The sequence below is a fragment of the Herpailurus yagouaroundi genome, unplaced genomic scaffold, assembly GCF_014898765.1.
Source record: "Herpailurus yagouaroundi ecotype Mexico unplaced genomic scaffold, PumYag 28, whole genome shotgun sequence".
NCBI lineage: Eukaryota > Metazoa > Chordata > Mammalia > Carnivora > Felidae > Herpailurus > Herpailurus yagouaroundi.
The window spans coordinates 69,222,480-69,249,172 of NW_024412376.1; positions in this window are offsets into that span (position 1 = coordinate 69,222,480).

Consider the following 26,693-nt stretch of genomic DNA (forward strand, 5'->3'; position numbering starts at 1 on the left):
ACAAAAACTGCAGTTCTCAAGGTCAACATAGACCTCCTATAACTTAATCCAATTGTGATTCTTACTTGCTGCTCATCTCCCTTTCCTGTTGGCAGCATTTGACAATGCTGACCATTCTCTCCTGAAGTGTTTTCTAATTCTGCATCCTCCCATCTCACTGGCTGCTTCTTCTTTTCCCCCATTTCTAGTCCATATCAGATGACTAACCTGTGAACAAGGAAAGACTCTCCTCCCCCAATATCTGCTGTTTTTAAATTTTCTCAATTTGCACATATTCTAATTGCTCTGGCCAGCAAACCAACAACAAGAAACATGGTTCTATCTTGAATGTCTCTAGCTCATCTTTCACATGAAATTCGTTAAATCCAGTTTGAAATTCATTCCGATTCAGATAACATTTGAATAACTACTGTTTAGCCTGTGTTCATGGCACTATCATCTTCACTTAGATTTTTGCATTAGCCTCCTTTGAGTTCCTTCCTTTTATCTTTGTTTTTGCATCCACCCACTACATTTTCCTCATTTTACCCTGAGAGTGATCTTTTTTTCTTTTTTTTTAACTTTTATTTTTGAGAGAGACAGAGACAGAGTGTAAGCAGGGGTGGGGCAGAGAGAAAGGGAGACAGAATCCAGAACAGGGTAAAGGCTCTGAGCTGTCAGCACAGGGCCCAACATGGGGCTCCAACTCACAGACCGTGAATTCATGACCTGAGCTGAAGTCAGACGCTTAGCCGACTGAGCCACCCGGGTGTCCCATACCCTGAGAGTGATCTTTCAAAAATTGAAGCTAGATTATATCATGTCACTGTGGTTCGCTTCTAACAATAAAAGCTAAAGAACTTCCATGTCGTCAAGGCTCTCCATGATCCTCCCCATCCTGATAAGCTATCCGCAGTTCCTTCTCCTAGCTCACTCACCAGCACCATTTCAGCTACACTGGTCATACTCTTCTTTCAATGCATCAAGAATGTTCCTGCCTCACGTCCTTTGTAACTGCTTATCTTTCATCCCACTGAGCTTTCTTTCACTTGCAGTCCTATTAAAAACACTATCTGTCATCACTCTATGACCCTTAACCTTAACCTGTTTTTCCCTCTCATTCTTAGTACTTTACCATTTTATTTATTTATTTATTTATTTATTTATTTATCTGTTTTCTTCCAGTAGAACTGAAGCATTATAAAAATAAGGACTTTTTCTTTTTTTCTATTTTATTTTTTTGAGATAGAATTGACATACAACATTATATTAATTTCAGGTGTACAACATAATTCCATATTTGTATATATTACAAAATGATCACAATAAATCTGGTTAACATTCATCACCATATATAGTTACATTTTTTTTCCTTGTGATAACTTAGCATCTTTCAAATATACAATTCAGTACTATATTATCAACTGTAATCACTATGCTGCACATTATATTTCTGGGGCTTATTTATTTTATAACTAGAAGTTTATACTTTGACCATATCTCTTTTTTGTTGTTGTTATTATCTATACTATCCCTATTATTGAAAGTATAGACTGGCGTGTAATAGGTATTCAGTGGATATTTGACAAGTGAATAGCAGTGTATAAAGGTAACCAAAGTGCCTGAAACTTAGCGAATGATCAGAAGCAATAGCAGATGACACACAGAAGAAGAACAAAGGCAATGAGAAGCCACTCATGATTTGAAGAAGACACATGACATTAACGGCGTTAAAGTGGTAAGTGATCATTTTGTATGCTGTGGGAAGAATGGATTTTAGGAGAAACAGATTGGAAAAAAGTGAAGAGCCTAGTGAAGGGTCTAACTAAGAGAGAATATTGGCCTAGATATGCATAATAATAGATTCCACCATTGACAACACAGTGGATAGCAGTGCAATTCACTGAAAACAGAGATGTCCTCAGGCATAGGAGAAGGCAGTTTAACAAGGGCATAAAGATCAATGCTGGAGATATCCATGTGGGAAGCTACAGTGTGGTGTCTAAAAGAATCAGATGAGATTATTTAGATAAGGAGTATAGATAAGTACATGAAACAATACAACAAATAAATTTGGGTATTTGAAAGGGGCCCAAAAAACGACAACAGCCAGAACAAAAGGACTAGCCAACAGTATAAAAATGTAAGCCAGTGGTATGACGGCATTAGCTAGAGGTATTGAAGAGGAGAGTGAGGAGAGTGGCAAGTCAATAGAAGCCAGTAGACTAGAAAGTGTTTCAAGATGGAGAAGAGTAGTTCCAGAGACAAAATATGTTGGTTAAGAACATTGAAGCAGCTATTAGATAAGCAATGTGAAATTTCATAAAGTTTGTAGAATTCATTCCATAATAGCAGCAATGACATGGTCCAAACCAGTGTATTATACTTTGGAATGCATTCACTTTTATGAAAGAAAATAAAGTAACCAAGCTAATATATTCTAGTGGTCAACACAGATATTAAGTAATTGATTGCAAATAAATCATTTTATAATTTCTATTTTTCAATGATGTCATTGTACAATCATTTGACCTGGCAATCTTCATTCAAGGAATGGATTCTACAGATACATTTGTACATAGAAAATATATACAAGGTTATTTCTTGCACCCTCATTGATTGCATCACTATGTCTGATAGCAAAATAATATTGAAACAAGATGTTCATCCACTGGAGACTGGGTGAATAAGTTATGTTATGTCAATAAAGCTTGTATGTATAAAATATGAATGAGGAGTGTGTTTATGCACAGATGTTAACTGGCCAATATGATACACAGATATAAATTTATTAAGTATATATGACATAAAAAAGCAGAGTACTGAATATTGTTAATAATATAACATCATTAGTGTAAAAAGCAGAAAAAAGAGTACATGTTTTGATTTGAATATGTGCAACATTTTTTAGAATTTTCGTCAAAACGCTGTTCTTTTTTCTTTTTTTGATTTACATCTGGATACAGGACTAATTGTTTGAGGGCACAAAGATGGAGACTAGACTTTTACAGTATATTGTTTTATAAATTTTAATTTTGAAAACATAAGACATATCTCAATATACATACAAAATAAACTTTTTAAAATTATAATTTTGAGAAGAGGGTGCAGAGTACTTTGTATTCATTTCCTTTTGTTGTTGTTTATTTTGTTTTTATTTCTTCCATCAGCGATCTAAAATATTGGAGACAATACAAGGCAGTACACCCTTGTGGAAGGTAGACAGAGAACCCCCTGTCATGAATCCTTCTAATTATATCCTCTCCCTCTACCTCATCATTACAGATTGTTTGTAATGAATCTCTGGTCAGTGATACTGATGGAAATGTATCATACCCTTAGCGGGGAAAAATACAATAGATAGGGTCAGAAACATGTTTAGAATAAAATACAAATCGCTTCCTAAAGAGAAGTCAATATTAGTTACTGTTAAATAAATTATATATTCTGAAGATTAGTATTTTGCTTTGTATTAAACTCTGTCCTTAGCCAGTGTTAAGTCTTAGAATTCATTTTGCCTGTGGATAATTTAAGTACCTCACATTGCTTAGTTTGTTGTTATGTAAATATGCAGATAAATAAATTCAGAAGTATTAAGTGCAACATAAACCTAGTAGCTCTATACATTTAGCAAATTTTAAATGTTGTCTGAAGGATTCAGAAAACTATATCTTACATTTAAAGTATGTATTTTCTAAATGAGTATAGATTTTCTACTTGATATATGAGCAATCAATAGTTGATAGCTCTCTTCACAGAGTGGTCGAAAGAAACATAAGATTAAGTTTTGAGCTTCTGGGTGTGGAAGTGGTCCATTAGGACAAAGACCCCCAAATGAAAATATCAATCAAATCTTCATTTACTGCAGTCGTGTAAGCAAGAACAACAATGTTTTATTTTTCCCCATGGACCACTATTATAGGAGCGTGTCAATCATATGACATGTAGTACAAATGGGAGTAATCTTCTCACTGCTGAAGAGCCTTGAATGAGAAGCTCCTGCCATTTCATAAACATAGGGTCTCTCAAGGAAGGAAAGAGAAAAGGGCTACTAGTGGAAAAGGACTGAGTCAGAGTGGAGAAATATCTTAGTCAAAACCCTGCCCAAAAGGTCTAAGGAGGAGCTCCTAAAAAGGGTTTCAGCCTGACTTCCTCCCCTCCACCAGGAAGCCTCTGAGTGGAGAAGCTTGGGCTAAGGATAGAGACATGTTTGTGAACATGGGAGGCCATGGAGGAGGAGGGGATTGGGGCTGGGTCCTAGTCTGCACTTCCTTCTAAAAAACTGTAATGCCCTGGATGGGCACTAAGTCTTGTGTGGGGAAGGCTGCTTTCTGCTTTAAGACTTGCTAGGCAAAGCTTTGTGATCGTCTATAGTTGGGCTTGAAAGATTTGTACATAGGACTTGGGGCTGGAACTGGACTCTTTAATAAGCTATATAACCATATTTCTGAAACTATAAAACATTATTTTTATTTCAGTCATACATATTAGTAATGCAAATAAAAACATAATACCCAACTAATATTTCCTTATACAGAGAAAATAACCCTACAAAATATTTAAACCTAAGAAAAATGTTATTTTACCCTTGCTTTGACCTCCTTTTATAAGTGACTACTAGAAAGATTTTAATAGTACCCAGCAAATAAATTGTCAATACGATAATAATGTTAAAGAGTTAGACACGATAATTTTATACTGATTAAAATGCAGAGGAAACTTTTCTTAGTTGGGAATAATGAGGTTTGGTTGGTGATTTGACATCCAAATTTTCTGGGAAATTTGAAGTGACTCTATGAGCAGGTGTATATTATGGCATTTAAGATTTTAAGTACTTTTAATATAATTTTGTTTTGATTGACTTAATCTTCACTGTATTATGGATGTCTGATTCTAGTTGGAAATAGTGTTTGGCCTCCTCAAACAGCAGCAGATGCACTATTTGCATAAGTAGGATGCTTTATGTGGGCTTGTATTTTTTGATGCCTCTAGATTTATGACACCAAATAATGTTGTATGCAGATGGCGGAAAATCCGATGATGTAATGGATGTCAGTTAAAAAAATAAAAGATTTAGTTTCCTTTGAAAATAGCAAATGTTTTTACAGTTGTTCTGGTATACTTTTGGATATATGAATTGATCGTTTCATTCATGGATATATAAATCTCAAGTAGAAAAAATTTTAAGCAAATAAGTGTCTTTAATATTTGGAAATAGTTTGCTTCCTTATTCCTAATTTTATTCCATTTCAATAATATGTTTGAGCTCTTTAGTAAATATGTATTACTAAGGTTATGAATATTATCTGTCAACCCTATAATTATATATCAATTTAAATAATTTAAAGTAAGCATAATGACATACTTAAAAATTTTAGAATGTATAATAATTATATACTTTTTGGTATGAAAATGCTTTCAGTGTAAAAAAAAGTTGGGAAGTGAGTTCCCATTTTAAATATGATAGCCATTTATTTTATGAATGTTCAACTCATTTAATTCTAATATTTCAGTTGGAAACATGAAACATAGTGCAATGAGCATTAGTGTTCACTCAGGTATTATTGGGTTCAAATCTGTGTCCTATACATATATTGCTAGACAGACACAAATTAATAAGCTCATTTTCCTCAGTGACATTTAAGTGAGTAATAAAACCACCACATAGCAATGATGAACTATTTTAATTATATATTCATGTATATATGTGTATGCATTTATATGCAGTAATATATGTGTATGTATATTCACATATTAAACACACACACACACAAACACACACACACACACACACGTGTATGTATCCCTGGTACTAAATATGCAAATAAAACTGACAACCCTTCTTCAAGAAGGTAATGGAGACAAAGACAAAGTAGGTAGACATGTAGGGTATTATGGAGAAGAGATGAGAGGCAATCTGAGCTGAGTGAAGTATTTGGGGGAAACATGAGATTTAGATATAGCTAAAATCCAATAGAATTTATACAAATTTCTGGAACAAGTAGAATTTCTGGAAACAGGTAACAAGTTAGGAATAAAATTTAAAATATTTGTTCTTCCTATCCAGGAGCATGGAATTTTTTTCTTTTTTTGTGTCTTCAATTTCTTTTGTAAACTTTCTATAAACTTTCATAAACTTTCTATAGTTTTCAGTGTATAGATTGAAAAAGCCAAAGAGATATCTTTGGCTAGATTTATTCTTAAGTATTTTATGGTTTTTGGTGCAATTTTAAATGGTATCGATGCCTTGATTTCTCTTTCTGCTGCTTCATTATTGGTGTATAGGAATGCAACCGATTTCTGTGCATTGATTTTGTATCCTGCCACTTTGCTAAATTCATGGATCAGTTCTAGCAGTTTTCTGGTGGAATCTTTGGGTTTTCCATATAGAGTATCACTACAGGTGAAAGTTTGACCTCCTCCTGGCCAGTTTGGATGCCTTTTATTTCTTTGTCTTGTCTGATTGCTGAGGCTAAGACTTCCAATACTATGTTGAATAACAGTGGTGAGTGTGGGCATCCCTGTCTTGTTCCTGATCTTAGGGGAAAAGCTCTCAGTATATACTGGATACCAGTATATTCTTTTCAGTATATTCACACACACACACACACACACACACACACACACACACACACGATGGAGTGTTACTCAGCAATCAAAAAGAATGAAATCTTGCCATTTGCAACTACGTGGATGTAATTAGAGGGTATTATGCTAAGTGAAATTAGTCAGAGAAAGACAAATATCATATGACTTCACTCATATGAGCACTCCCGTACACAAAACAGATGAACAAAAGGGAAGGGAAGCAAAAATAATATAAAAACAGGGAGGGGGACAAAACATAAGAGACTTAAACAAACAACGGGTTACTGGAAGGGTTGTGGGAGTGGAGATGGGCTCAATGGGTAAGGGGCATTAAGGAATCTACTCCTGAAATCATTGTTGCACTATATGCTAACTAACTTGAATGTAAGTTAAAAAAAGAAAAGAAACAAAAAAAAATGCTGCTTGCAATTTAACAACAACAAAAAGAATAAATTAAAAATAAAGACTATGGCAAAAGGGAATGTAGTCCACTTATACAGGAAGCATAAAGACACAGAAGAATGAAACAAGATTGTATAATGGGAAAGCAGTTTCTCTTTATTGTTGATGATGATTAAGCAAGCAATAAAGAGGTAAGATGAAGGTATAGATGAGGGACTGATTTGGAGTGTCATGCAAGGGACTTTGGACTTTGTTTGGCAGGACAATTACTGTATTACTCAAATGATTATTTTTTCTTAAAAAGTTAGTTCCAGAAGCTAGGTGGGTAATGCATTTGATGGGTTAAGTTTGGAAGCAGGAAAATGGATTTGTTGATTATTATCATTTTTAGCAAAGGGGTGATAGAATTCTGAACAAAATATAATGCAGATGGAAGGTAGATAGAAAAAGAAAAGCATAAAAATATAAATTATCTTAAAGTTGTTTTTTAAATGTATCTCAGTACATTTTAAAATCTCACATTCTATATATTTTTATACTCTAAACAGCAAATGCAGTGATGTTTTGCATTTCTACACTGAATAATTAGGATTTAAAATATATTTTATATACATTTGTCTCTTATAATCTGGCCAAATATGTCAGATTTTAGATAAACCCATTATATCTCTACTCATCTATTTTTGTGTTTGTGTCTTATCATTTCTCTCTGTGTGTCAATTCTCTCTCTGCTGGAAAATCTAAATGAAAATTTTCATAATTTTTCTGAAATGCGTTTTGAACAAAGTCTATTCAGGCACTCTACCCATTTTCTTAGTTGTTTTGTTTGTTTTGAGGGTTTGTTTGTTTGTTTTTTTTTTGTTTGTTTTGGTGCTGAGTTGTGTTAGTTTTTATAATTTGGGTATTAACCACTTATAAGATATATCATTTGCAAATATGTTCTCCCATTCAGTAGGTTACCATTTTGTTTTCTTGATAGCTCTCTTTGCTGTGTCAAAACTTTTTTATTTTGGTGTAGTTGCAGTTCTTTATTTTTGCTTTGGTTTCTCTTTCTTAAGGAGACATATTGAAATATGTTGCTAAAATCAGTGTCCAAGAGATTATTGCCAATGTTCTCTTTTAGAAGTTTTATGGTTTCAGGTCTTAAATTTAGGTCATATTCAGTTTATTTTTGTGTGGGGGGTAAGAAAATGATCCAGTTTCATACTTTTGTGTGTAGCTGTCCAGCTTTCCCAACACTATTTATTGAAGAGACTGGGTTTTCCCCATTGTGTATTCTTGCCTCCTTTGTTGTAGGTTAATTGACCATGTAAGTGCGGATTTATTTCTGGGCTCTCAATCTTATTTCATTGATCTTTGTGTCTGTTTTTGTGCCAGTACCATACTGTTTTGATTACTATAACTTTGTAGTGTACCTTAAAATCTGAGACTGTGATACCTCTAATTTTGTTCTTCATTCTTAAGAATTTTTTGGCTAATTGGAGTCTTTTTTTATTCCATACAGATTTTAGGATTATCTTTTCTAGTCCTGTGCAAAATGCTATTGGTATTTTGAAAGCAAGAACTTTGAATCTGTAGTTCACTTTGGGTAGTATAGCCATTTTGACTATATTAATTTTTCCAATCCATGAGCATGGAATATCTTTCCATTTGCACATGTCATCTTAAGTTTCTTTTATCAAGGTTTTAAAGTTTTCGGAGTACATATGTTTCCCTCCTTGGTTAAATTTATTCCTAGATATTTTATTCCTTTTGGTGAAAATGTAAATGGAATTTTCTTAATATCTCTTTCTTTTTTTTCCTTTTTTTTTAAATACAATTTTTTGCCAAATTTGCTAACATACAGTGTGTAAATTGTGCTCTTGGTGTTTGGAGTAGATTCCCATGGTTCATCACTTACATACAACACCCAGTGCTCATCCCAACAACTGCCCTCCTCAATGCTCATCTCCTATTTTCCCCTCTCCCCCACCTCCCCATTATTGGTGTATAGAAATGCAAAAGACTTCTGTATATAAATTTTGTATCCTGTAAGTTTACTGAATTTATTTATTAGTCTAACAATTGTATGGTGGGGTCTTTAGGGCTTTCTATATATAGTATCATACAAATAGTGACACTTTTACTTCTTTCTTTCTATTTTGGATGCCTTTTATTTCTTTTTATTGTCTGATTGTTGAAGGTAGGGCTTCCAGTACTATGTTGAATAAAAGTGGTGAGAATGGACATCCTTCTTTGTTCCTCATCTTAGAAGAAAAGAAGAAAAGCTGTTTTTTAACCATTATGTATGATGTTGGCTATGGGTTTTTATATATGGCTTTTATTATGTTGAGGTATGTTCCCTCTAAATCCACTTTTTTGAGAGGTTTTGTCATGAATGGATGTCGAATTTTGTCACATGTTTTTCCTGGATCTATCGAAATGATCATATGATTTTTATCTTTTGTTAATGCAATATATCATATTGATTGATTTCTGAATATTGAACCATTCTTGCATCCCTGGAAATAGTCCCATGTGATCATACCTTTAAATGTATTGTTGAATTCAGCTTGCTTACATTTTGTTGAGGATTTTTGCATTTATGTTCATAAGGGATATTGGCCTGTAGTTCCCTTTTTCTGTAGTGTCATATCTAGTTTTGGTATTGAGGTAATGCTGGCCTTATAAAGTGAACTTGGAAATTTTCCTTCTATTTTTAGAATAGTTTGAAAATCGGTATTAACTCTTTTTTCAATGTTTGGTAGAATTCACTTGTGAATCTGTCTGGTCCTGAAATTATGTCTGTTGGTATTTTTTTTTTTTTTTGTTTACTGATTCATTTTGTCACTAGTCATCTTTTCAGATTTTCTATTTCTTTCTGATTCAGTTTTGGAAGATTATATGTGTCTGGGAATTATACATTTCTTCTAGGTTTTCCAATTTGTTGACATATAATTTTTCATAGAGGGACACCTGGGTGGCTCAGTCAGTTAAGCATCCGACTCTTGGTTTCAGCTCAGGTCATGATCTCAGTTTGTGAGTTTGAGGCCTGCATTGGGCTCCACACTGACAGTGTGGAGCCTGCTTAGGATTCTCTCTCTCCCCCTCTCTCAGCCCCTTTTCCACTTGCTCTCTCTGTCTCTCTCTCAAAATAAATAAATAAACATAAAGAATTTAAAAGTTTTTTTCATAGTAGTCTCTAAAATATTTTGTACTTCTGTGTTGTTAGTTGTTGCTTCTCCTCTTTCATTTCTGATTTTATTTATTTAGACTGTCTCTTTTTCCTGATGATTCTGGCTAAAGGTTTATCAATTTTACTTCTTTTAAAAATCAGCCCTTGGTTTCATTGATCTTTTCTATTTCTTTTATTCTCAATTTGTTTCTTCTCTAATCTTTATTATTTCATTCCTTCTACTGAGTTTTTTTTTTTTTTTTATTTTTTTTTTCAACGTTTTTTATTTATTTTTGGGACAGAGAAAGACAGAGCATGAACGGGGGAGGGGCAGAGAGAGAGGGAGACACAGAATCGGAAACAGGCTCCAGGCTCTGAGCCATCAGCCCAGAGCCCGACGCGGGGCTCGAACTCACGGACCGCGAGATTGTGACCTGGCTGAAGTCGGACGCTTAACCGACTGCGCCACCCAGGCGCCCCTCCTTCTACTGAGTTTTTTAATACTACTTTTGACTTTCTTTTTTTTAGTTTCTTTTGGTGTAAGTTAAGATTGTTTATTTGAGATTTTTGTTGTTTCTTGATGTAGGTATGTTATGTTATTATGTTTTAACCTTCCCTCTTAAAAACTGCTTGCTCTGCATCCCAAATATTTTGGACTGTTGTGTTTTCATTTTCATTAGTTTCCTTGTTTTTTTGATTACCTCTTTGTTTTCTTCACTGACCCATCAGTTGCTTAGAGGACTGTTTTTTAGCCTCTATATGTTTGTGTTTTCCCCATTTTTTTTCTTGTAGTTGATTTCTTTTCTTATAGTTAGTTGATTTCTAGTTTCACATATTTGTGGTCAGCAAAGATGCCTGATACCATTCCAGTCTTGTGAAATCTGTTGTGATCTCTCCTGGTTAATGTTTCATGTGCACTTTGAAAGAATGTGTATTCTGCTCTTTTTTAATGGAATGTTTTGGACATGTGTGTTTAAGTACATCCAGTCTACTGTGTTGTTTAAAACCACTGTTTTTTTTGCTGATTTTCTGTCTGGGTGATCTATACATTGATGTAACCAGAGACTTAAAGTCTCCTATTATTACTGTATTACTATCAATTTCTCCCTTTATGTCTGTTAATGTTTGTATTAACATGTATTATGTATTTTGGTGCTCCTATTTTGAGTACGTAGATATTCATAATTGTTATATCTTCTTATTGGATTGATCTCTGTCATTATATAGTGCCCTTCTTTGTCTCTACTACAGTCCTTGTTTTAAAGTATATTTTGTCTAATATAAGTATTCCTACTCCAGCTGCCACCATTGCTGCTTCTCCTCCTCCTCCTCCCCCCTCTTCCTCCTTCTTCCTTTTTGCTTCCATTTGCATGGAATATCTTCTTCCATTTCTTCACTTTTAATTTGTATTTGTCTATATGTCCAAGTGATTCTCTTATAGGCAGCATATATTTGGTCTTGGTTTTATTATTTTTTTTAATCCATTCCATTAACCTGCGTACTTAGTCCTTTTACACTTAAGGTAATTATTGATAGTTACGTACTTATTGTCATTTTTGTTCATTACTTTATGATTATTTTATAATTCTCAGTTCTTTTCTTCATATCTTGGCTCTCTTTCATTGTAATGGATAACTTCCTTTAATGTTATACTTGGGCTTCTTTCTCTTTATTTTTTTCTATGTTTATCATGTTTTTGGTTTGTGGTTACATGAGGTTGATATATAATATCATATGTGTAGTATGGCAGTTTATATTAAGTTGATGGTCATTTTACTTTGCACACATTCCGGCAGAGCTTCATTTTTACTTCCACACTCCATTTTTTATGTATGTGTTTCCATATTTTATGTCTGTTTATTTTATGAAGCCCTTTAACTAATTTTTTAGATATAATTGATTTTATTACATTTGTTGTTTAGCCTTCATACTAGCTTTATAAGGTTTGATCTGCTACTTTTACTGTATGTTTGCCTTTACTTGTGCATTTTTTTCTTTCATAATTTTCTTATTTTTATGGCCTTTTCTTTTCCATTTGAAGAAGTATCCTTAACATTTCTTTTAAGGATGGTTTAGTGGTGATGAATTTCTTTAACTTTTGTTTGCCTGAGAAACTTTATCTCTCCTTCAATTCTGAATAATTACTTGGTAGAGTATTCTTGGTTGTAGTTTTTTTTTGCTTTTTGTGTTTTTTGTTTGTTTGTTTAATTTCCACACATTGGGTCATGCCACTGCCTTCTGGCCTATAAAGTTTCTGCTGAAAAAATCAGTTGATGGCCTTTTATGTAACTAGTTATTTCTCTCTTGTTGCTTTTAAAATTCTCTTTATCTTTAATCATTGTCTTTTTAATTATTATGTGTCTTGCTGTAGACATCCTTGGGTTCACCTTGTTTGGGGCTCTCTGTAATTCCTGGAAACGAGTGTTCATTTTCTTTCTCAGGTTAGGGAATTTTTAGCTATTATTTCTTCTGATACATTTTTGTTTGTTTGTTTGTTTTTGCCCCTTTCTCTTCTCTCTATGGGACTCATAGTGTGAATGTTCATTTCCTTGATGTCTTCCAAGAGATCTTTTTACCTATTATCATTTTAATTCTTTTTTCTTTTTGCTGTTCAGCTTGGGTGCCTTCCATTACACTGTCTTCCAGATCACTAATCTGTTCTTCTGTATCCTCTAATATCCTGTTGCTTCCTCTACAGTATTTTTCATTCCAGTTTTTATGTTCCTTAATTTTTTTTTTAAATCTGTTTGTTGAAGTTATCACTGAGTACATCCACTTTTTTGCCTAATCTGGTGATCATCTTTGTGATCATTACTTTGAACTCTTTATCAGATAGATTTCTTATCTCTATTTCATTTGATATTTCTGAAGTCTGGTCTTATTTTGGTTTGTTTGTTTGTTTGTTTGTTTGTTTGTTTGTTTTTAGCATATTACTCTATCTCCTCACTTTGTTTGACTTTCTGTGTTTGTGTCTATGAATTAAGCAGAACAATGTCTTCTCCTAAACTTGAAGGAATAGACTTGTGTAGGAAATCCATTTGTAGACTGTGTTTGCTTGGCAGTTTTGTCTGGCTGGAGCTGTAGTGAGCATAGTCTGGGAGTCTCTTGGTACTCCTAGCTTGGGCTACCCTGGTCAGAGAGCTGAAACTGAAGTGAATACAGCTAGGGCAGGAGTCCTGAGGCTCACTACACAGAGGGAACCCTGGCAGATCAGTTAGAGTTAAAGTGGTTGAAAGTTGGGGTGTTCTGGGTCTTTTTGAACAAGGGGCACCCTGCAGTAATGGTTGGAGCCAAATTAGGCATAGGCCAGGGGTTCCTTGGGTGTTCCACACTAAGGTTGTTTGGAGCAAGGGCTGGAGCTGAATTGGGCATAGGCTAGTGAATCCTGGGGTTCTTTGTGCAGGGGTCCTCTGGTAGCACAGGTGGCACTGAAGCAGTTATGGTGGGAAGTCCTAGAGTACTCCACACAGGAGGTACCCTAGAGAGTCATCTAGAGCTGAATGGGTACAAGCCTGGGGTGTCCCAGGGTGTTTGTGCCTGTGTCACCAGGTGAGATGATTAGAACTGTAGTGGATACTGTCCAGGGATGTCCCAGTGTGATCTGTACTGAGGCTGCCTTAAGGGGATGGCTGTGGACTAGGAGCTTGGCATTCAGTGGGGTAGCAGGCCAGCTATGGCATCCAGACCCTGTTCCTATCAGTGTCATCAAGATGTAAAGGAAGTGAGAAACATGGTAGTCACCATCCCCTCCAACCCTGGATTGAGTTTCAGCAGTTCCCCTGCCATTTGGCAGAGGGCTAGTTCCATAATATTCTAGTTGCCCTTTTAAAAATGACTTTTTTGGGGCGCCTGGGTGGCACAGTCGGTTAAGCGTCCGACTTCAGCCAGGTCACGATCTCGCGGTCCGTGAGTTCGAGCCCCGCATTGGGCTCTGGGCTGATGGCTCAGAGCCTGGAGCCTGTTTCCGATTCTGTGTCTCCCTCTCTCTCTGCCCCTCCCCCGTTCATGCTCTGTCTCTCTCTGTCCCAAAAAATAAATAAATGTTGAAAAAATAAATAAATAAAAAATAAAAATGACTTTTTTGTGTGTCTGTGTCCCCCAGACAAATCTGCTCCCAGTACCTCAGTATTATTCTCCCCACTGCATTTTGTGGTGTTGAGGTTGGGGGTTCCCCTAGTTACTGTGCCTCTGTCTCTCCTGCTGTTGTCTGTGTGATCTCTCTATCCTTTGTTGTTCAGAAAAAGCTTTTCAGTCCACCCTTATTCTTCAGGAGAAGTTGCTCTGTACACAGGTGTTGATTCAGTGTGTTTGTGGATAAGGTGAGTTCAAGCAGACATCTGTATCCTTAACAGCCTTGCCAGACAATTTTGAAGCACAGATTGAGAATTACCACTCAAAGCAACCTATCTGATCTTACTGTGCCTCTGTTGCTTGTCATCATATAAACATATTATTACTGATAACCACTGAACATTTTCTGTTTATTTTTTAAAAGATTTTTGAGACATAATTGACATATAACATTGTGTAAGTTTAAGGTGTATGTACAATGTGTTGATTTGACACATTTGTATATTGCAATATGATTATCACTAAGACATTAGCTAATACCTCTATCATGTGACATAATTGTTTCATTTTGTGGTGAAAACATTTAAGATTTAGCAATCAATACTACAACATTGTTGACTATAATCACGATGCTGCACATTAGGTCTCCAGAACATAGTCATCTTCTAACTGCAGGTTTTTATCCTTGACCAACAACTCCCCAATTTCTCCACTTCTTAACCTCTGGTAACCACCATTCCATTCTCTGTTTCTATGAGTTTGACTATTTTAGATTCTGCATATATATTATAACACACAGGATTTGTATTTCTCTGATTTATCTCACTCAGCATAATGCCTGCAAAGTCCATCTATGTTGTCACAAATGCCAAGTATTCCTTCTTTCTCATTTTCCTTATAACTTCTTGGGGATACAAGGCTTGGATGTATTATGATAGAGTTCTGCAAATGATTTTAAAATATTACAAAATTAAAGATTATTTTTTCATAATTTTGTTTTAATTGTTATGATATACAATTTATTATTTTCAAAGCTAGATATTTTTTGAGAGTCTCAGTTAAATCCACTATTGGATTTGGTAGGCTTTTTATGTTATTCTGAGTAATTTTGAAGGTTTTCTGTGTTCTAAGAATCAAAAGATATTTAGAAATATTCTTTCTAATGTTTAATCTTTTCTTACAACATAAGTGATGAAGTGGGAAATTGTACAGCAGATTATGGATATGGACAGACAGATATACATATTTTTATTTGAGTATAGTTGACACACAATGTTACATTAGTTTCAAGTATACTGGGCAGGTAGATTTTCATTATATACAATAATAACCACATATTTATATAACGAGTGATGAATTAAGTCCTTCCAGAAATTGGTGGGCAAACCAGTTCTCTGTAAGAGAATCACTTTTCACCAAATAGTGCCAAAATAAGGGTTAATAATAACATTTTAATAAATAAAATTTACTGTGATATTAATAAGTGAGTACTCTTACATGGAACCAAAATAATTTCACTGTATGTGTGCATTTATTTTTCACATTTAGTATTTATTTTTAAAATTCATGGTTTTTAGAGATTCAAATTAATTAAAATGACTTAAAGCAAGCCATGTAATATTCATGATGTAAAATGTTATATAAGATTATGAAGATTCTATACATATTTTATACTTTATATTTGGAAAGGATTTAATATTTTAAATTTAAATTATAAAAATTTAAAGGATATACACCATTTTGCATTTCAAAGTACTTGACCCTGTCGCACCTGAGTGGCTCAGTGGGCTAAGTATCTGACTTCAGCTCAGGTCATGACCTCAGAGCTTTTGAGTTCGAGGCCTACATCAGGCTGTATGCTGCCAGCTCAGAGCCTGGAGCCTGTTTCAGATTTCTGTGTGTGTGTGTCTCTCCCCCTCCTCAACTCGTGCTCTGTTGCTCTCTCTCTCTCAAAAATAAATAAACATTAATTTTTTTTAAGTATTTGACCCTAAGTCTAGCCTACAAATTTTTCTACAAACATTTTAATACTACATGTCTCGTTTTTAGAGATTTGAGTAGTATACATTTATTTTTATATTTTTATACAGATGTTTTGGAGCATTTTTTTCCAGCTTCAAACATTTTCACCCCAACGGTTAAAAATGGGATGGATTTATAACTGACATATTTTTACATCTTGCACACACACACTCACACACATACACACAAATGGTTCAAAAAGCAATCTCACCATTGATACATGCCAGTCACTCAGATATGAAGTGATTTTGTTGCTGTGTTTTACCAGACATATAAACAGTCTTCATTTAGCTCTCTGAGAGCTGCTTCCATTAGAGCTGATGTGTAATTGGCAAGAGTAATTTTCCTCTTTGAAACCCTAATTGTAACAACTTCTAATAAGCATATGAAATACAAAATATTCTGGGCCAGTGCACACAGTATCTTTTATGAGGTCCATCTAGTTCCACTTGATGAAGCAATTATCAAAAGGCAAATCTTATGCCAAAGTTTTATATATATTAGTGTGTTTAAAACATATTTTGTCCTTAAATCATTTCAAAGAGTATCACATTTCTATACCTACAAACTTTTTGTTTAACATTTTTGTATTGTAATTAACTTCCATGCTAAAACAAATATAATACCAACTTCAGTTAATTGGTTTATTTTTTTTCCAAGTGCCTCTAGCAGAAATGTATGATAGATGATTATCAGGCAAACACAATCATTTGCAATTGATTACTTTCACTTCTCTTACATTGTTCTTACATTGTTCACTTCTCTTATTTGTTCTTACATCCATACATGGTTGGTTACCACACTGACCCATTCAACAATTGCTGAAAGCTCAAAAAGATTCTTTGCTGATCCATTGTAATTCTGGAATTCATATGAGCAATTTCTTAGTTCATTAACCTTTTAGATAAATGTTGGAATTTTGATCTTAGCATGTTTATCTTGAATATCATAAAATAATGAACTTATTGTTATTATTCCATAGTTTAATTCTATACTCAAACAAGCAATTCTAAGACAATTAGCATTGCAAAAATATATCATTTTATACAAATGCACACCTAAATGCATAAAGCACTTCAGTTCTGCTCAATTTTCCAAAATACGAGTTTTTCTTGTAACAATTTGTTGTGGTTTTATCGATGAAAGTCCATTTTCATTTGAAAACAGAATAATGAGGCTGTTCAAAACTACATTTTTGCTGTGTTAATGAAGTAGTGTCTACTTATACATGATATACTAATGAAATATGAATTCTGAAGAAATGCAAAGAGTATTAATCCTTATTTTATTATAGATTACCTTCAAACAACACAGCACATTTTACTTCAGTCTATGCAATGCCAATAATAATATCAAAATTAACCTCAAGATCATAAGCTTAAATGAAATTTTCTGTAGAGATTTCCAGATTCTTTTGATGGAAAGTTACATATGTTAAAGATTTTTAAAGTCAGTTTTCACCACAATAGTTTTCAATTAAATATTTATATGTTGTAAATTAAGCATGAATATTTGATTCCATAAAATGGCTCAGACTTATTGAAATACACATACAGACAAGACTAATGTTTTGAAAAAATAATTAAAACATTCTAAACAAATGACATTTAATTCCAAAGCATGGATGTTTAATCTACAGCCTTCTTTATTTGTCTACTTAACTAAATACCCTTATATTCATGAATAAATATAATCACATATAACCAATGGAAATTTTTTTTAAATGATAAATTTATTTGTTCTTACTTTGAGGAAATCCTTTCTCTCCCTCTATCTCTCTCTCTCTGTCTCTCTCCCTCCCTGTCTCTCTCTCTCTCCCTATATCACTAGACACATGGATTAGAATTGTAAGGAACTTTTGAGTCTCCACACTCTATCGTTTGCATTAATCCCTACTTAGCTATTATTAGTCTTTTTTTCACTAATGATTCAAAGTCAGAAATTAATTTCAGATTGCCTAATGGAGAGAACAAAATAATGAGTTACTCATATAACCTGATTAATTCTGGAAAATCCCCTAATATGGCTATAGAAGTAGCTAAAAAGTTTGACGAAATTCACCTTTTGAAAAAGTTGGAATGTGGTTTTATGATTAAAGAAACAAACCTTTCAAAGGAATATAATTAAATTCACCTCTCATGTCCCTTTAGTGTGATACATTCACTGATATTGATGTATTTTTAAAAATTCTTCTGGCATGACTGTGAGACCAGTTCCAGTGAAAAATTTTGCTTGCAGTGTAGCGTCCATTTCTCCTACAATTTTGGAGTTTTAATATCTATAATATTACTTCTAACTCTATCCATTGACTGGCAAATTAAATAGCACATGAAAAAAAAATGTGTTATCAAATAGTCTCACAAGGGAGCTGTTTGTTTTCCTAAAGGATGACTCTGCATTCAAACAAAATGGTAAATTCCATACCTGTTTTTACTAGATTAAAATTAGAAATGATAAATATTGAGCAATGCTATTAATACACTCTCATATCAAGAACAAAATTAAAAAGACAGTTTTAAAATCTACTGTACTCCTTCTAGGGGCGCCTGGGTGGCGCAGTCGGTTAAGCGTCCGACTTCAGCCAGGTCACGATCTCGCGGTCCGTGAGTTCCAGCCCCGCGTCAGGCCCTGGGCTGATGGCTCAGAGCCTGGAGCCTGTTTCTCATTCTGTGTCTCCCTCTCTCTCTGCCCCTCCCCCGTTCATGCTCTGTCTCTCTCTGTCCCAAAAATAAATAAACGTTGAAAAAAAAATTTTAAAATCTACTGTACTCCTTCCAAATGCAGGATACAAGTGGTAAATTTTTAGATTAGAATATCTACTGTGTCAGCAGTTATTAAACTAGACTCCTGAAAAGTGTATTCTAAATATTACCATACTCACACATAATGCTTAATTAGAATAGGAAGCCATTTTTTCTGTTTAAACTGTGATATGCCTTAATAAAAAGTTCAAGTCTCACTCCTATAAAGACTCATGTTTAATGCTGGGCATGGGATAGTGTAGTATCTTCTGGATCCTTAGTCTTCACCTTCTATCATTACCACCACCATTATCCCTAGGAGTTACCAACTGTATGATCTTGTGTCTTCAGAAAAGCCAAGTGAATAAGTATTATGATTTACATTTTATATGTGATGAGTCTCCGAGAAATTATGCTATCAGTTATCTTCCAGATGGAATTTATCCCCAGAATACACAATCTTCAAGGTAAGCAAGCTTTGACCAGTTGAACATTCTTTGCAGCTGCAGAAAGGAAACGAAGAACATACTTTTTTTATGGCCACACTTGTTTAAGAAGAAGAGAAAAGAAAGTATGCCAAATAGCTTCATATAAATATGAAAGGCTGGATATTGAGCTAGTGTTAATGAGTCCCTGTGAATGGATTTGTGGGAGGAAGAGAATGTTCTTTGGGAATTATCTCCTGCTATGGAAGTGAGACGAATGCATACCAACCAGCTCTTTAGAAATATGAGGGCTGTATGGAAGTCCATCAACACTTGAGAATGTCCAAGAAACATGAATAAAATTCAGTGACAGTTCGTTTTTCCTCAGTACTGAAAACAGACTACTCTTTATAAATAAGTATTATCAGAAGTTACACCCACTTTTATTTCAGACCAAGACTTCTCAGTGAATATAATGGCTCAAGACCTTTTGTAAAGGTTGCAAGGAATTTAGCAGGAGGGGTAAAAGACTAAATATTGTTGCTAGGTTACAAATAATATGACTGGGTCTGAATGAAATACACACCTAGAAGCTGAATCTCAGTAATAACAGAAACCCATTTAAAAAATGTCATCCAAAATTAAGGTATTAAGCTACATCCACTGTCTAGTTCAATTTGAGTCTATAACAGTAACCCACACATGGGTCTATGGTGTGGCCAGAATTACCACAGTCCTTATTAGCTTAGAGGAATTAGTTCTTAGCCTACATTTGGTTATCTTTTTTGGAAGCAACTTGATTTTTGGTTGGGAAAGAGTGTCTTTCTTTACTGATGTCCATCTCCCTTTCAGGGAAGGGCTAGCACTGTCTTTGTGTAAGCCCATTGTTGTAAATACTGATGATCTTTTAAGGGAAGGAGGAAGCAATGATGATCATCAATGATACTCGTTAGGTATCTATTACATTGAAATTTCCAATTTTTCTTCCTCAGACCGAACAACTATATCATATATTGAAACTTGAACTATGAAAATGAAGGCAATATGAAAGCATACTACTTGTCTTGATCTTTAAATTGTTCTCTATGTGGGGCACTTGTACCCCAATGTTCATAGCAGCACTCTCAACAATAGCCAAATTATGGAAAGAGCCTAAATGTCCATCAACTGATGAATGGATAAAGAAATTGTGGTTTATATACACAATGGAATACTACGTGGCAATGAGAGAAAATGAAATATGGCCTTTTGTAGCAACGTGGATGGAACTGGAGAGTGTGATGCTAAGTGAAATAAGCCATACAGAGAAAGACAGATACCATATGGTTTCACTCTTATGTGGATCCTGAGAAACTCAACAGGAACCCATGGGGGAGGGGAAGGAAAAAAAAAAAAAAAAGAGGTTAGAGTGGGAGAGAGCCAAAGCATAAGAGACTGTTGAGAACTGAGAACAAACTAAGGGTTGATGGGGGGTGGGAGGGAGGAGAGGGTGGGTGATGGGTATTGAGGAGGGCACCTTTTGGGATGAGCACTGGGTGTTGTATGGAAACCAATTTGACAATAAATTTCATATATAAATAAAAAAATAAATAAATAAATAAATAAAATTGTTCTCTATGTGAATCCACAGTTACCAAGTGGATACCATTTTCTAAAACATCTCTTTGAAAAAAAACTATCTACCTTTAAGGCATATAACTAGCTTAATAAACTTAAATATGAAATTAAGATGAATATATCTTGATAATAATTAAATATTTTTTATGAATTAAAATTCATGTATAGGGAAAATTCAGATTTTTTGGAAAGCCAAATATGCTACTTAATTTATGTAGTATTATTTTAGATCTCTGAAAATTAACTTAAGTGGGGAGAAACATGCACAAACTGTAATCATACTCATAAAAAATGAAGATTTGAATTGACTTTCCAGAGGTGACTGGGTGGCTCAGTTGGTTAAGCAGCCAACTCTTTGTTTCAGCTCAGGTCATGATCTCATCGTTCATCTTTCAAGCCCCACATAGGGCTCTGGGCTCCCACTGACAGTGCAGAGTCTGCTTGGAATTTTCTCTCCCTCTCTTTCTGCCCCTCCTCAGCTCACTCATGCACACACTGTCTCTCAAAATAAAAAAATAAACTTTAAAAAATAATATAAAATAAATTGACTTTCCAAATTTATGAAACACAAATGGATACACATATGAAGAGCATTATGCTGTGTTTAAATTACATTTAGGGGAACTTGGGTGGCTCAGTCAGTTAGGCATCTGACTTCAGCTCAGGTCATGATCTCTTGGTTCCTGGATTTGAGCCCCACATCGGACTCTGTGCTGCCAACTCAGAGCATGGAGCCTGCTTCGGATTCTGTGTCTCCCTCTCTCTCTGCCCTTCCCCTGCTCGCATGCAGTCTCTCTCTCTCTCAAAAATGAATAAATGTTAATTTTTTTAAAATTACATTTCAAATTGTGTAAAACTCCTGCTTGTAAATAAAGAAAAAATAATTATTTGAAGATGTTTAATATTTTGAATGTATTGTGTTACATAACAACTTGTAGTTTATTAATAAAATATAAACAAAAGTGACATATAATTATTTTAGCTTTCAACCAAATCTCTGGATGATCTTATCTCTTTTATGTTGTGTACTGAGTACTCACAAATGAAAGCAGAGACATTTGATTCCTAATCTTTATTCTGTAAAGCAGTGTCAGTTTTGAATAATATCTAGGATCATATCAGAGAGTAAACTTACATCTTGTTAAAGATGCATTTTTCTCCTCTGGGTATTAATATCTTCCAACTATTATTAATGTTAATTACCCTTATTAAATAAGCTAAGAATGCACTAAATGTTATCAGGTAAGTGTGTGAAGACAAAATAAAACAACACTTCATATATTCTGACATTTAATCTCTCCCCTTTAACATAATACAAAAATAATTATAAAGTTTTATTTAAGTTTTCAGCTAGTTAATTTTGAGATCTGGTGTTTGTGCAGCTGAATTAATGGTCCAAATGTATTGCATGCTGGGAAAAAATAGGATATACATAAATTTGTCTAATGTTTCCATTTTGAAGTATGTTGAAAACCTTTCAATTTTTTATTCAAATGCTAATATACTGCTGGTTTAGAATATGGTAGTCTGGCCATTAATGAGTTTTAATGCAGACACACTTTTATTCAAAGCAGGGAGTGCCTTTCTGTTCTTTAGGTGAATCCATTTCCTAAGAGAAAGCAATGTAAGAAGCCTACTAAACCTATTTGGGAGGAATTGACCAAATATTAAATATTTTATCAGGTGCTCATCATTAGGTAGAAACATATTTATAAATTACATAAAGACTGAAAAGATGTATTTTAAATTCTTTGAGATTTGCTCTAATTCCTAATTTGGTGCATTTAAATAATTTGAATTATTTGGTCTAATTCTAAGTCACACATTCGATTTCATCTCAGAAAACTAACTCCATGGCAGGGAGTCTCTAATAAAGATTAGGATCTTCATGGTTCTGAGCCCTAAATATTCTAATTTTCAGAAGCTCTTATTGCTACTCCATGTGCCAGGCACAGGTAATTAACATGATACAGTAATAGAGAGGCATGGCTTCTCTTTAAAATGCTTATTGAGGGGCGCCTGGGTGGCGCAGTCGGTTAAGCGTCCGACTTCAGCTCAGGTCACGATCTCGTGGTCCGTGAGTTCCAGCCCCGCGTCGGGCTCTGGGCTGATGGCTCAGAGCCTGGAGCCTGTTTCGGATTCTGTGTCTCCCTCTCTCTCTGCCCCTCCCCCGTTCATGCTCTGTCTCTCTCTGTCTCAAAAATAAATAAACATTAAAAAAAAATTTAATAAAATGCTTATTGAGGGAGATGGGTTGATGGATACATAAAAACGTAGGTAAAGAGGTTGCATGTATAACAGTAAAGATGTCCTTCAGTTTTATTTAAGCACAAAAGGTTTTTGGAGGAAGTAATGCTATGGGGAAAACTAGTTCTTACTGTGTTCTAGAAACTATATGTGTGAAAAATAGAATGTGAATGAAAAACTACAGTTATAATATGATGAGTCAGAAATCTATCATAGAGATCCAGCAAAGATGATAACTTCTTAAAAAGGGATCATGAAAGTGGAGAGGGAAATAAAATTTGGGTGGTAAACTGTAAGAACATGTTAGTGATTTTATTGGTAATAGAGTTAAATTCTATTTTGATGTTTGACTGTAAACAGCTTTCAAACCTCATGGTTTCTGCCTCTTGAGCCCCACACCTGGGCAAGGTGGTAAGGGAGCCCAAGTGTTTCCCCTTTAGCACCTGCAGGAGATTCAGACCACCCAATTTCCTGCCTTCCTATGGGAATCCTCACCCAGCGCCCCTCCCCCCGCCCTCCCCACCCTGCCCCTGACAACAATATAAGCCCCAGCCCAAATCCTCTCCTTGCTTTTATTCAAGCTTTGTGGACTTTCTTGAGACTGCTCATCTCTGAGACCTCAATTATTTAAGGATGGTAAATCTTTTTGTATCTTTTCAATGTGTTTATCATCATGTGTCTTTATATTCAAACCAAAGTTGGGTGGAGGTTCCTCCTGTTTTTAAAAGAGGTCAGGGGGTGCCTGGGTGGCTCTGTCAGTTAAGTGTCCAAATTCCACTCAGACCCCTATCTCATGCTTCATGAGTTTGAACCTCACGTCTGGTTTTCTGCTGACAGCTCAGAGCCTGATGGGGATTCTTTCTCTCTCTTTCTCCATCCTTCCCCCTCTCTCTCCCCAAATAAATAAAACTTAAAAAAAAAAAAAAAAAGTCAGGCCACAACAGTGTTGAAGAGCATTTAATTGAGCATGATTTCCAGGTATTTGCTGTAAGTTGCAAGGTGTTGGTAGAAGGGTCCAAGGCATAATGAAATGCATTAGAGGTCATTATGACTTTTCAGTTTTATACATACTGAATTTATGGTGCCTATATAGATGCTTAGTCCATTTTCAGCTTATGAAATCAGAAGAGGGAACACAGAATTCAAGGCCAGTTTAATAAAAAGCATATGAGACTAAAGAAAAGTGTTCAGCCAAGAAAAGTGTTCTTGGAGTAAAAGAACAAATCCTCCATAACTCATAACTTAGTTTTTATATGAAATGTACTTCATAAAAATAACAGTGAAAGCCAATTGTCCACTTTTACATATTAACTTCAGCTGGCATTACCATCCAGTGTTAGATTAAAAGAAATAAAAAGTCCTAGTAACAAATGCTCATAATATATATATATATATATATGCATTTTAAGTTTCTTTAAGAAAACTTTAGAACTAAACCAATAACTTCTAGTAATTTCTGAAGCTAATTTCTACAGCATATACTAATTGCAAATATTCTTTGGCATTTAAAATGTCTAATAGCATAGATTTATGCAGAACTAGATACTGGTTTTTTCTAAAATGCATGTATGTGTATACCTATTGTTGACCTCTAATAAAAAATCTTCAAGAACTGTTCCCTGATTCATGGCATACCTAGCCTTTATTTTACCAACCATGTGGAAAAACCCAAAATAAAAATTGGGTTTCCTGACCTTGCACTGCTGTATAAGACTATATCTGGAATAGAGAGCCCTTCTCCATGTTGAGTGAACCTCTGCTCAGCTAATCTGATTCTCCTTTATTTTGGGCACTTATAAGTGTTTTGTTTCAGTTACCATTATTTGAGTATTTCTGTATCTGAGCATATCGTCTTCAGACATTCCTCTGTTCGTGTGTCCGAAATTCTATCATCTAACTTATTCAGATGGACAGGTAATTCAGTTTTATTTGGGAACCAAGGTTATTTCAGTAACCCAGGGAAGCACAAAACCACAATCGAAAATAAATGTATCATTTTAATCTTGTTACTTAAGACAAATATTTCTAAAAAACTATAAACATAAAATTGGCTTACTCTAGGAAGGGAACAAATCTTAAACAGTTCCTGTCAATTATTATAAATCTTTAGATAACTAATAAAATTCTTAGCCTTATAACTAACAATACATTTTCCTATATTTAAAATGTTAGTCCTGTTTCTCTATTTATATGAGATGATGTTGAAGTTCAGAGAATTCAAATGAACTATTCTTGTCTCTTCCTTGGACTTACATCTTAATTTTTATAAACCCATTGCCTCTAATTGTTTTAATCTGAAACACTTAGAATGAGCTTTTCACAAATAAAATCATATACAGCAATTAAGCTAGTAGATTGGAATACTGAACTCTGATCTAATCAAAGTAACTATTTTCACCTGGAGTTGCATAATCTCTGCGATAGTAAGGGCTTATCTATGGAATGTTTCACTCCATTGGTATGAGAAAAGGTACTTGAGTTTAATTAAGACAATGCACCTGTTACTAATTACTGAACATGATACCAGTTGATATGGGAAGCTGGTCCATGTATCCTGTATGAATTGAAATTAAAGTCTATTGAAAAAACAACTTTGGGAACTATTGTATTAGAACTAAAATCATCTGGTAATATAGTCAAGAGAAACAGTATAACGAAAACATCATATAGATGTAGTGGTTTTGTTCTGGATAATTAGTTTCTCCTGAGGGCTGGCCTTGTTAAGAACAACAGAGTGCTCTGCTGTATTTCAGAATGGTTGCCTTCCCCTTTTGCCTGCTGGAAGCACAGAGGACCTTACTCTAATAGTTATTCTAGGAACCTGGTAGAGGTCCTGGAAATAAAACTCACAAACGTGTGGAGAATCCCTTGTCACTGTGTACCCTTTGTATTTTGAGTTGTCCATCCTGAGTCACCAGCAATTTGTCATCGTTCGGGTTTTCTTATCCTGGCACTCATTACCTACCTCCCAGGCTCTCCACCACGTTCTTAATAAATATCAGGAAAATTCCCTTGTGCTTCCAGCAGGGGAAGGGGAAGAAAAGGAACCATCTGGAGATATACCAGAACACTCTGCTCTCCTTAACAAGTTCTGTCCAAAGTACAAACTAACCAGAGCCTAGCCTTTGAGGGTTCTGTCAGTCTAACTGAACTGGGAGAAGTGATCCGACCAATTCCAGCCTCCTGTAGCAATCCTGTCTCACCTAATGGAGGAAAGAGAAAATGAGACTTGTGGTCACAGGCCAGAGACATAAACTCATTAAAAGACTGAGATAATTATAGGACTATTGTATGTTTCCCCTCCCACGACCGACCCCCCCCCCCCCCACCACATTATTAAAAGCCTATTTAAAGCAGTTCTTTTTACCTGATACATCAGGTCTGGCTCTTAGGAAAAAAGATTGCAAGGCCTAACAAAAGGAAAAAACAAATCACAATTTGGATAGA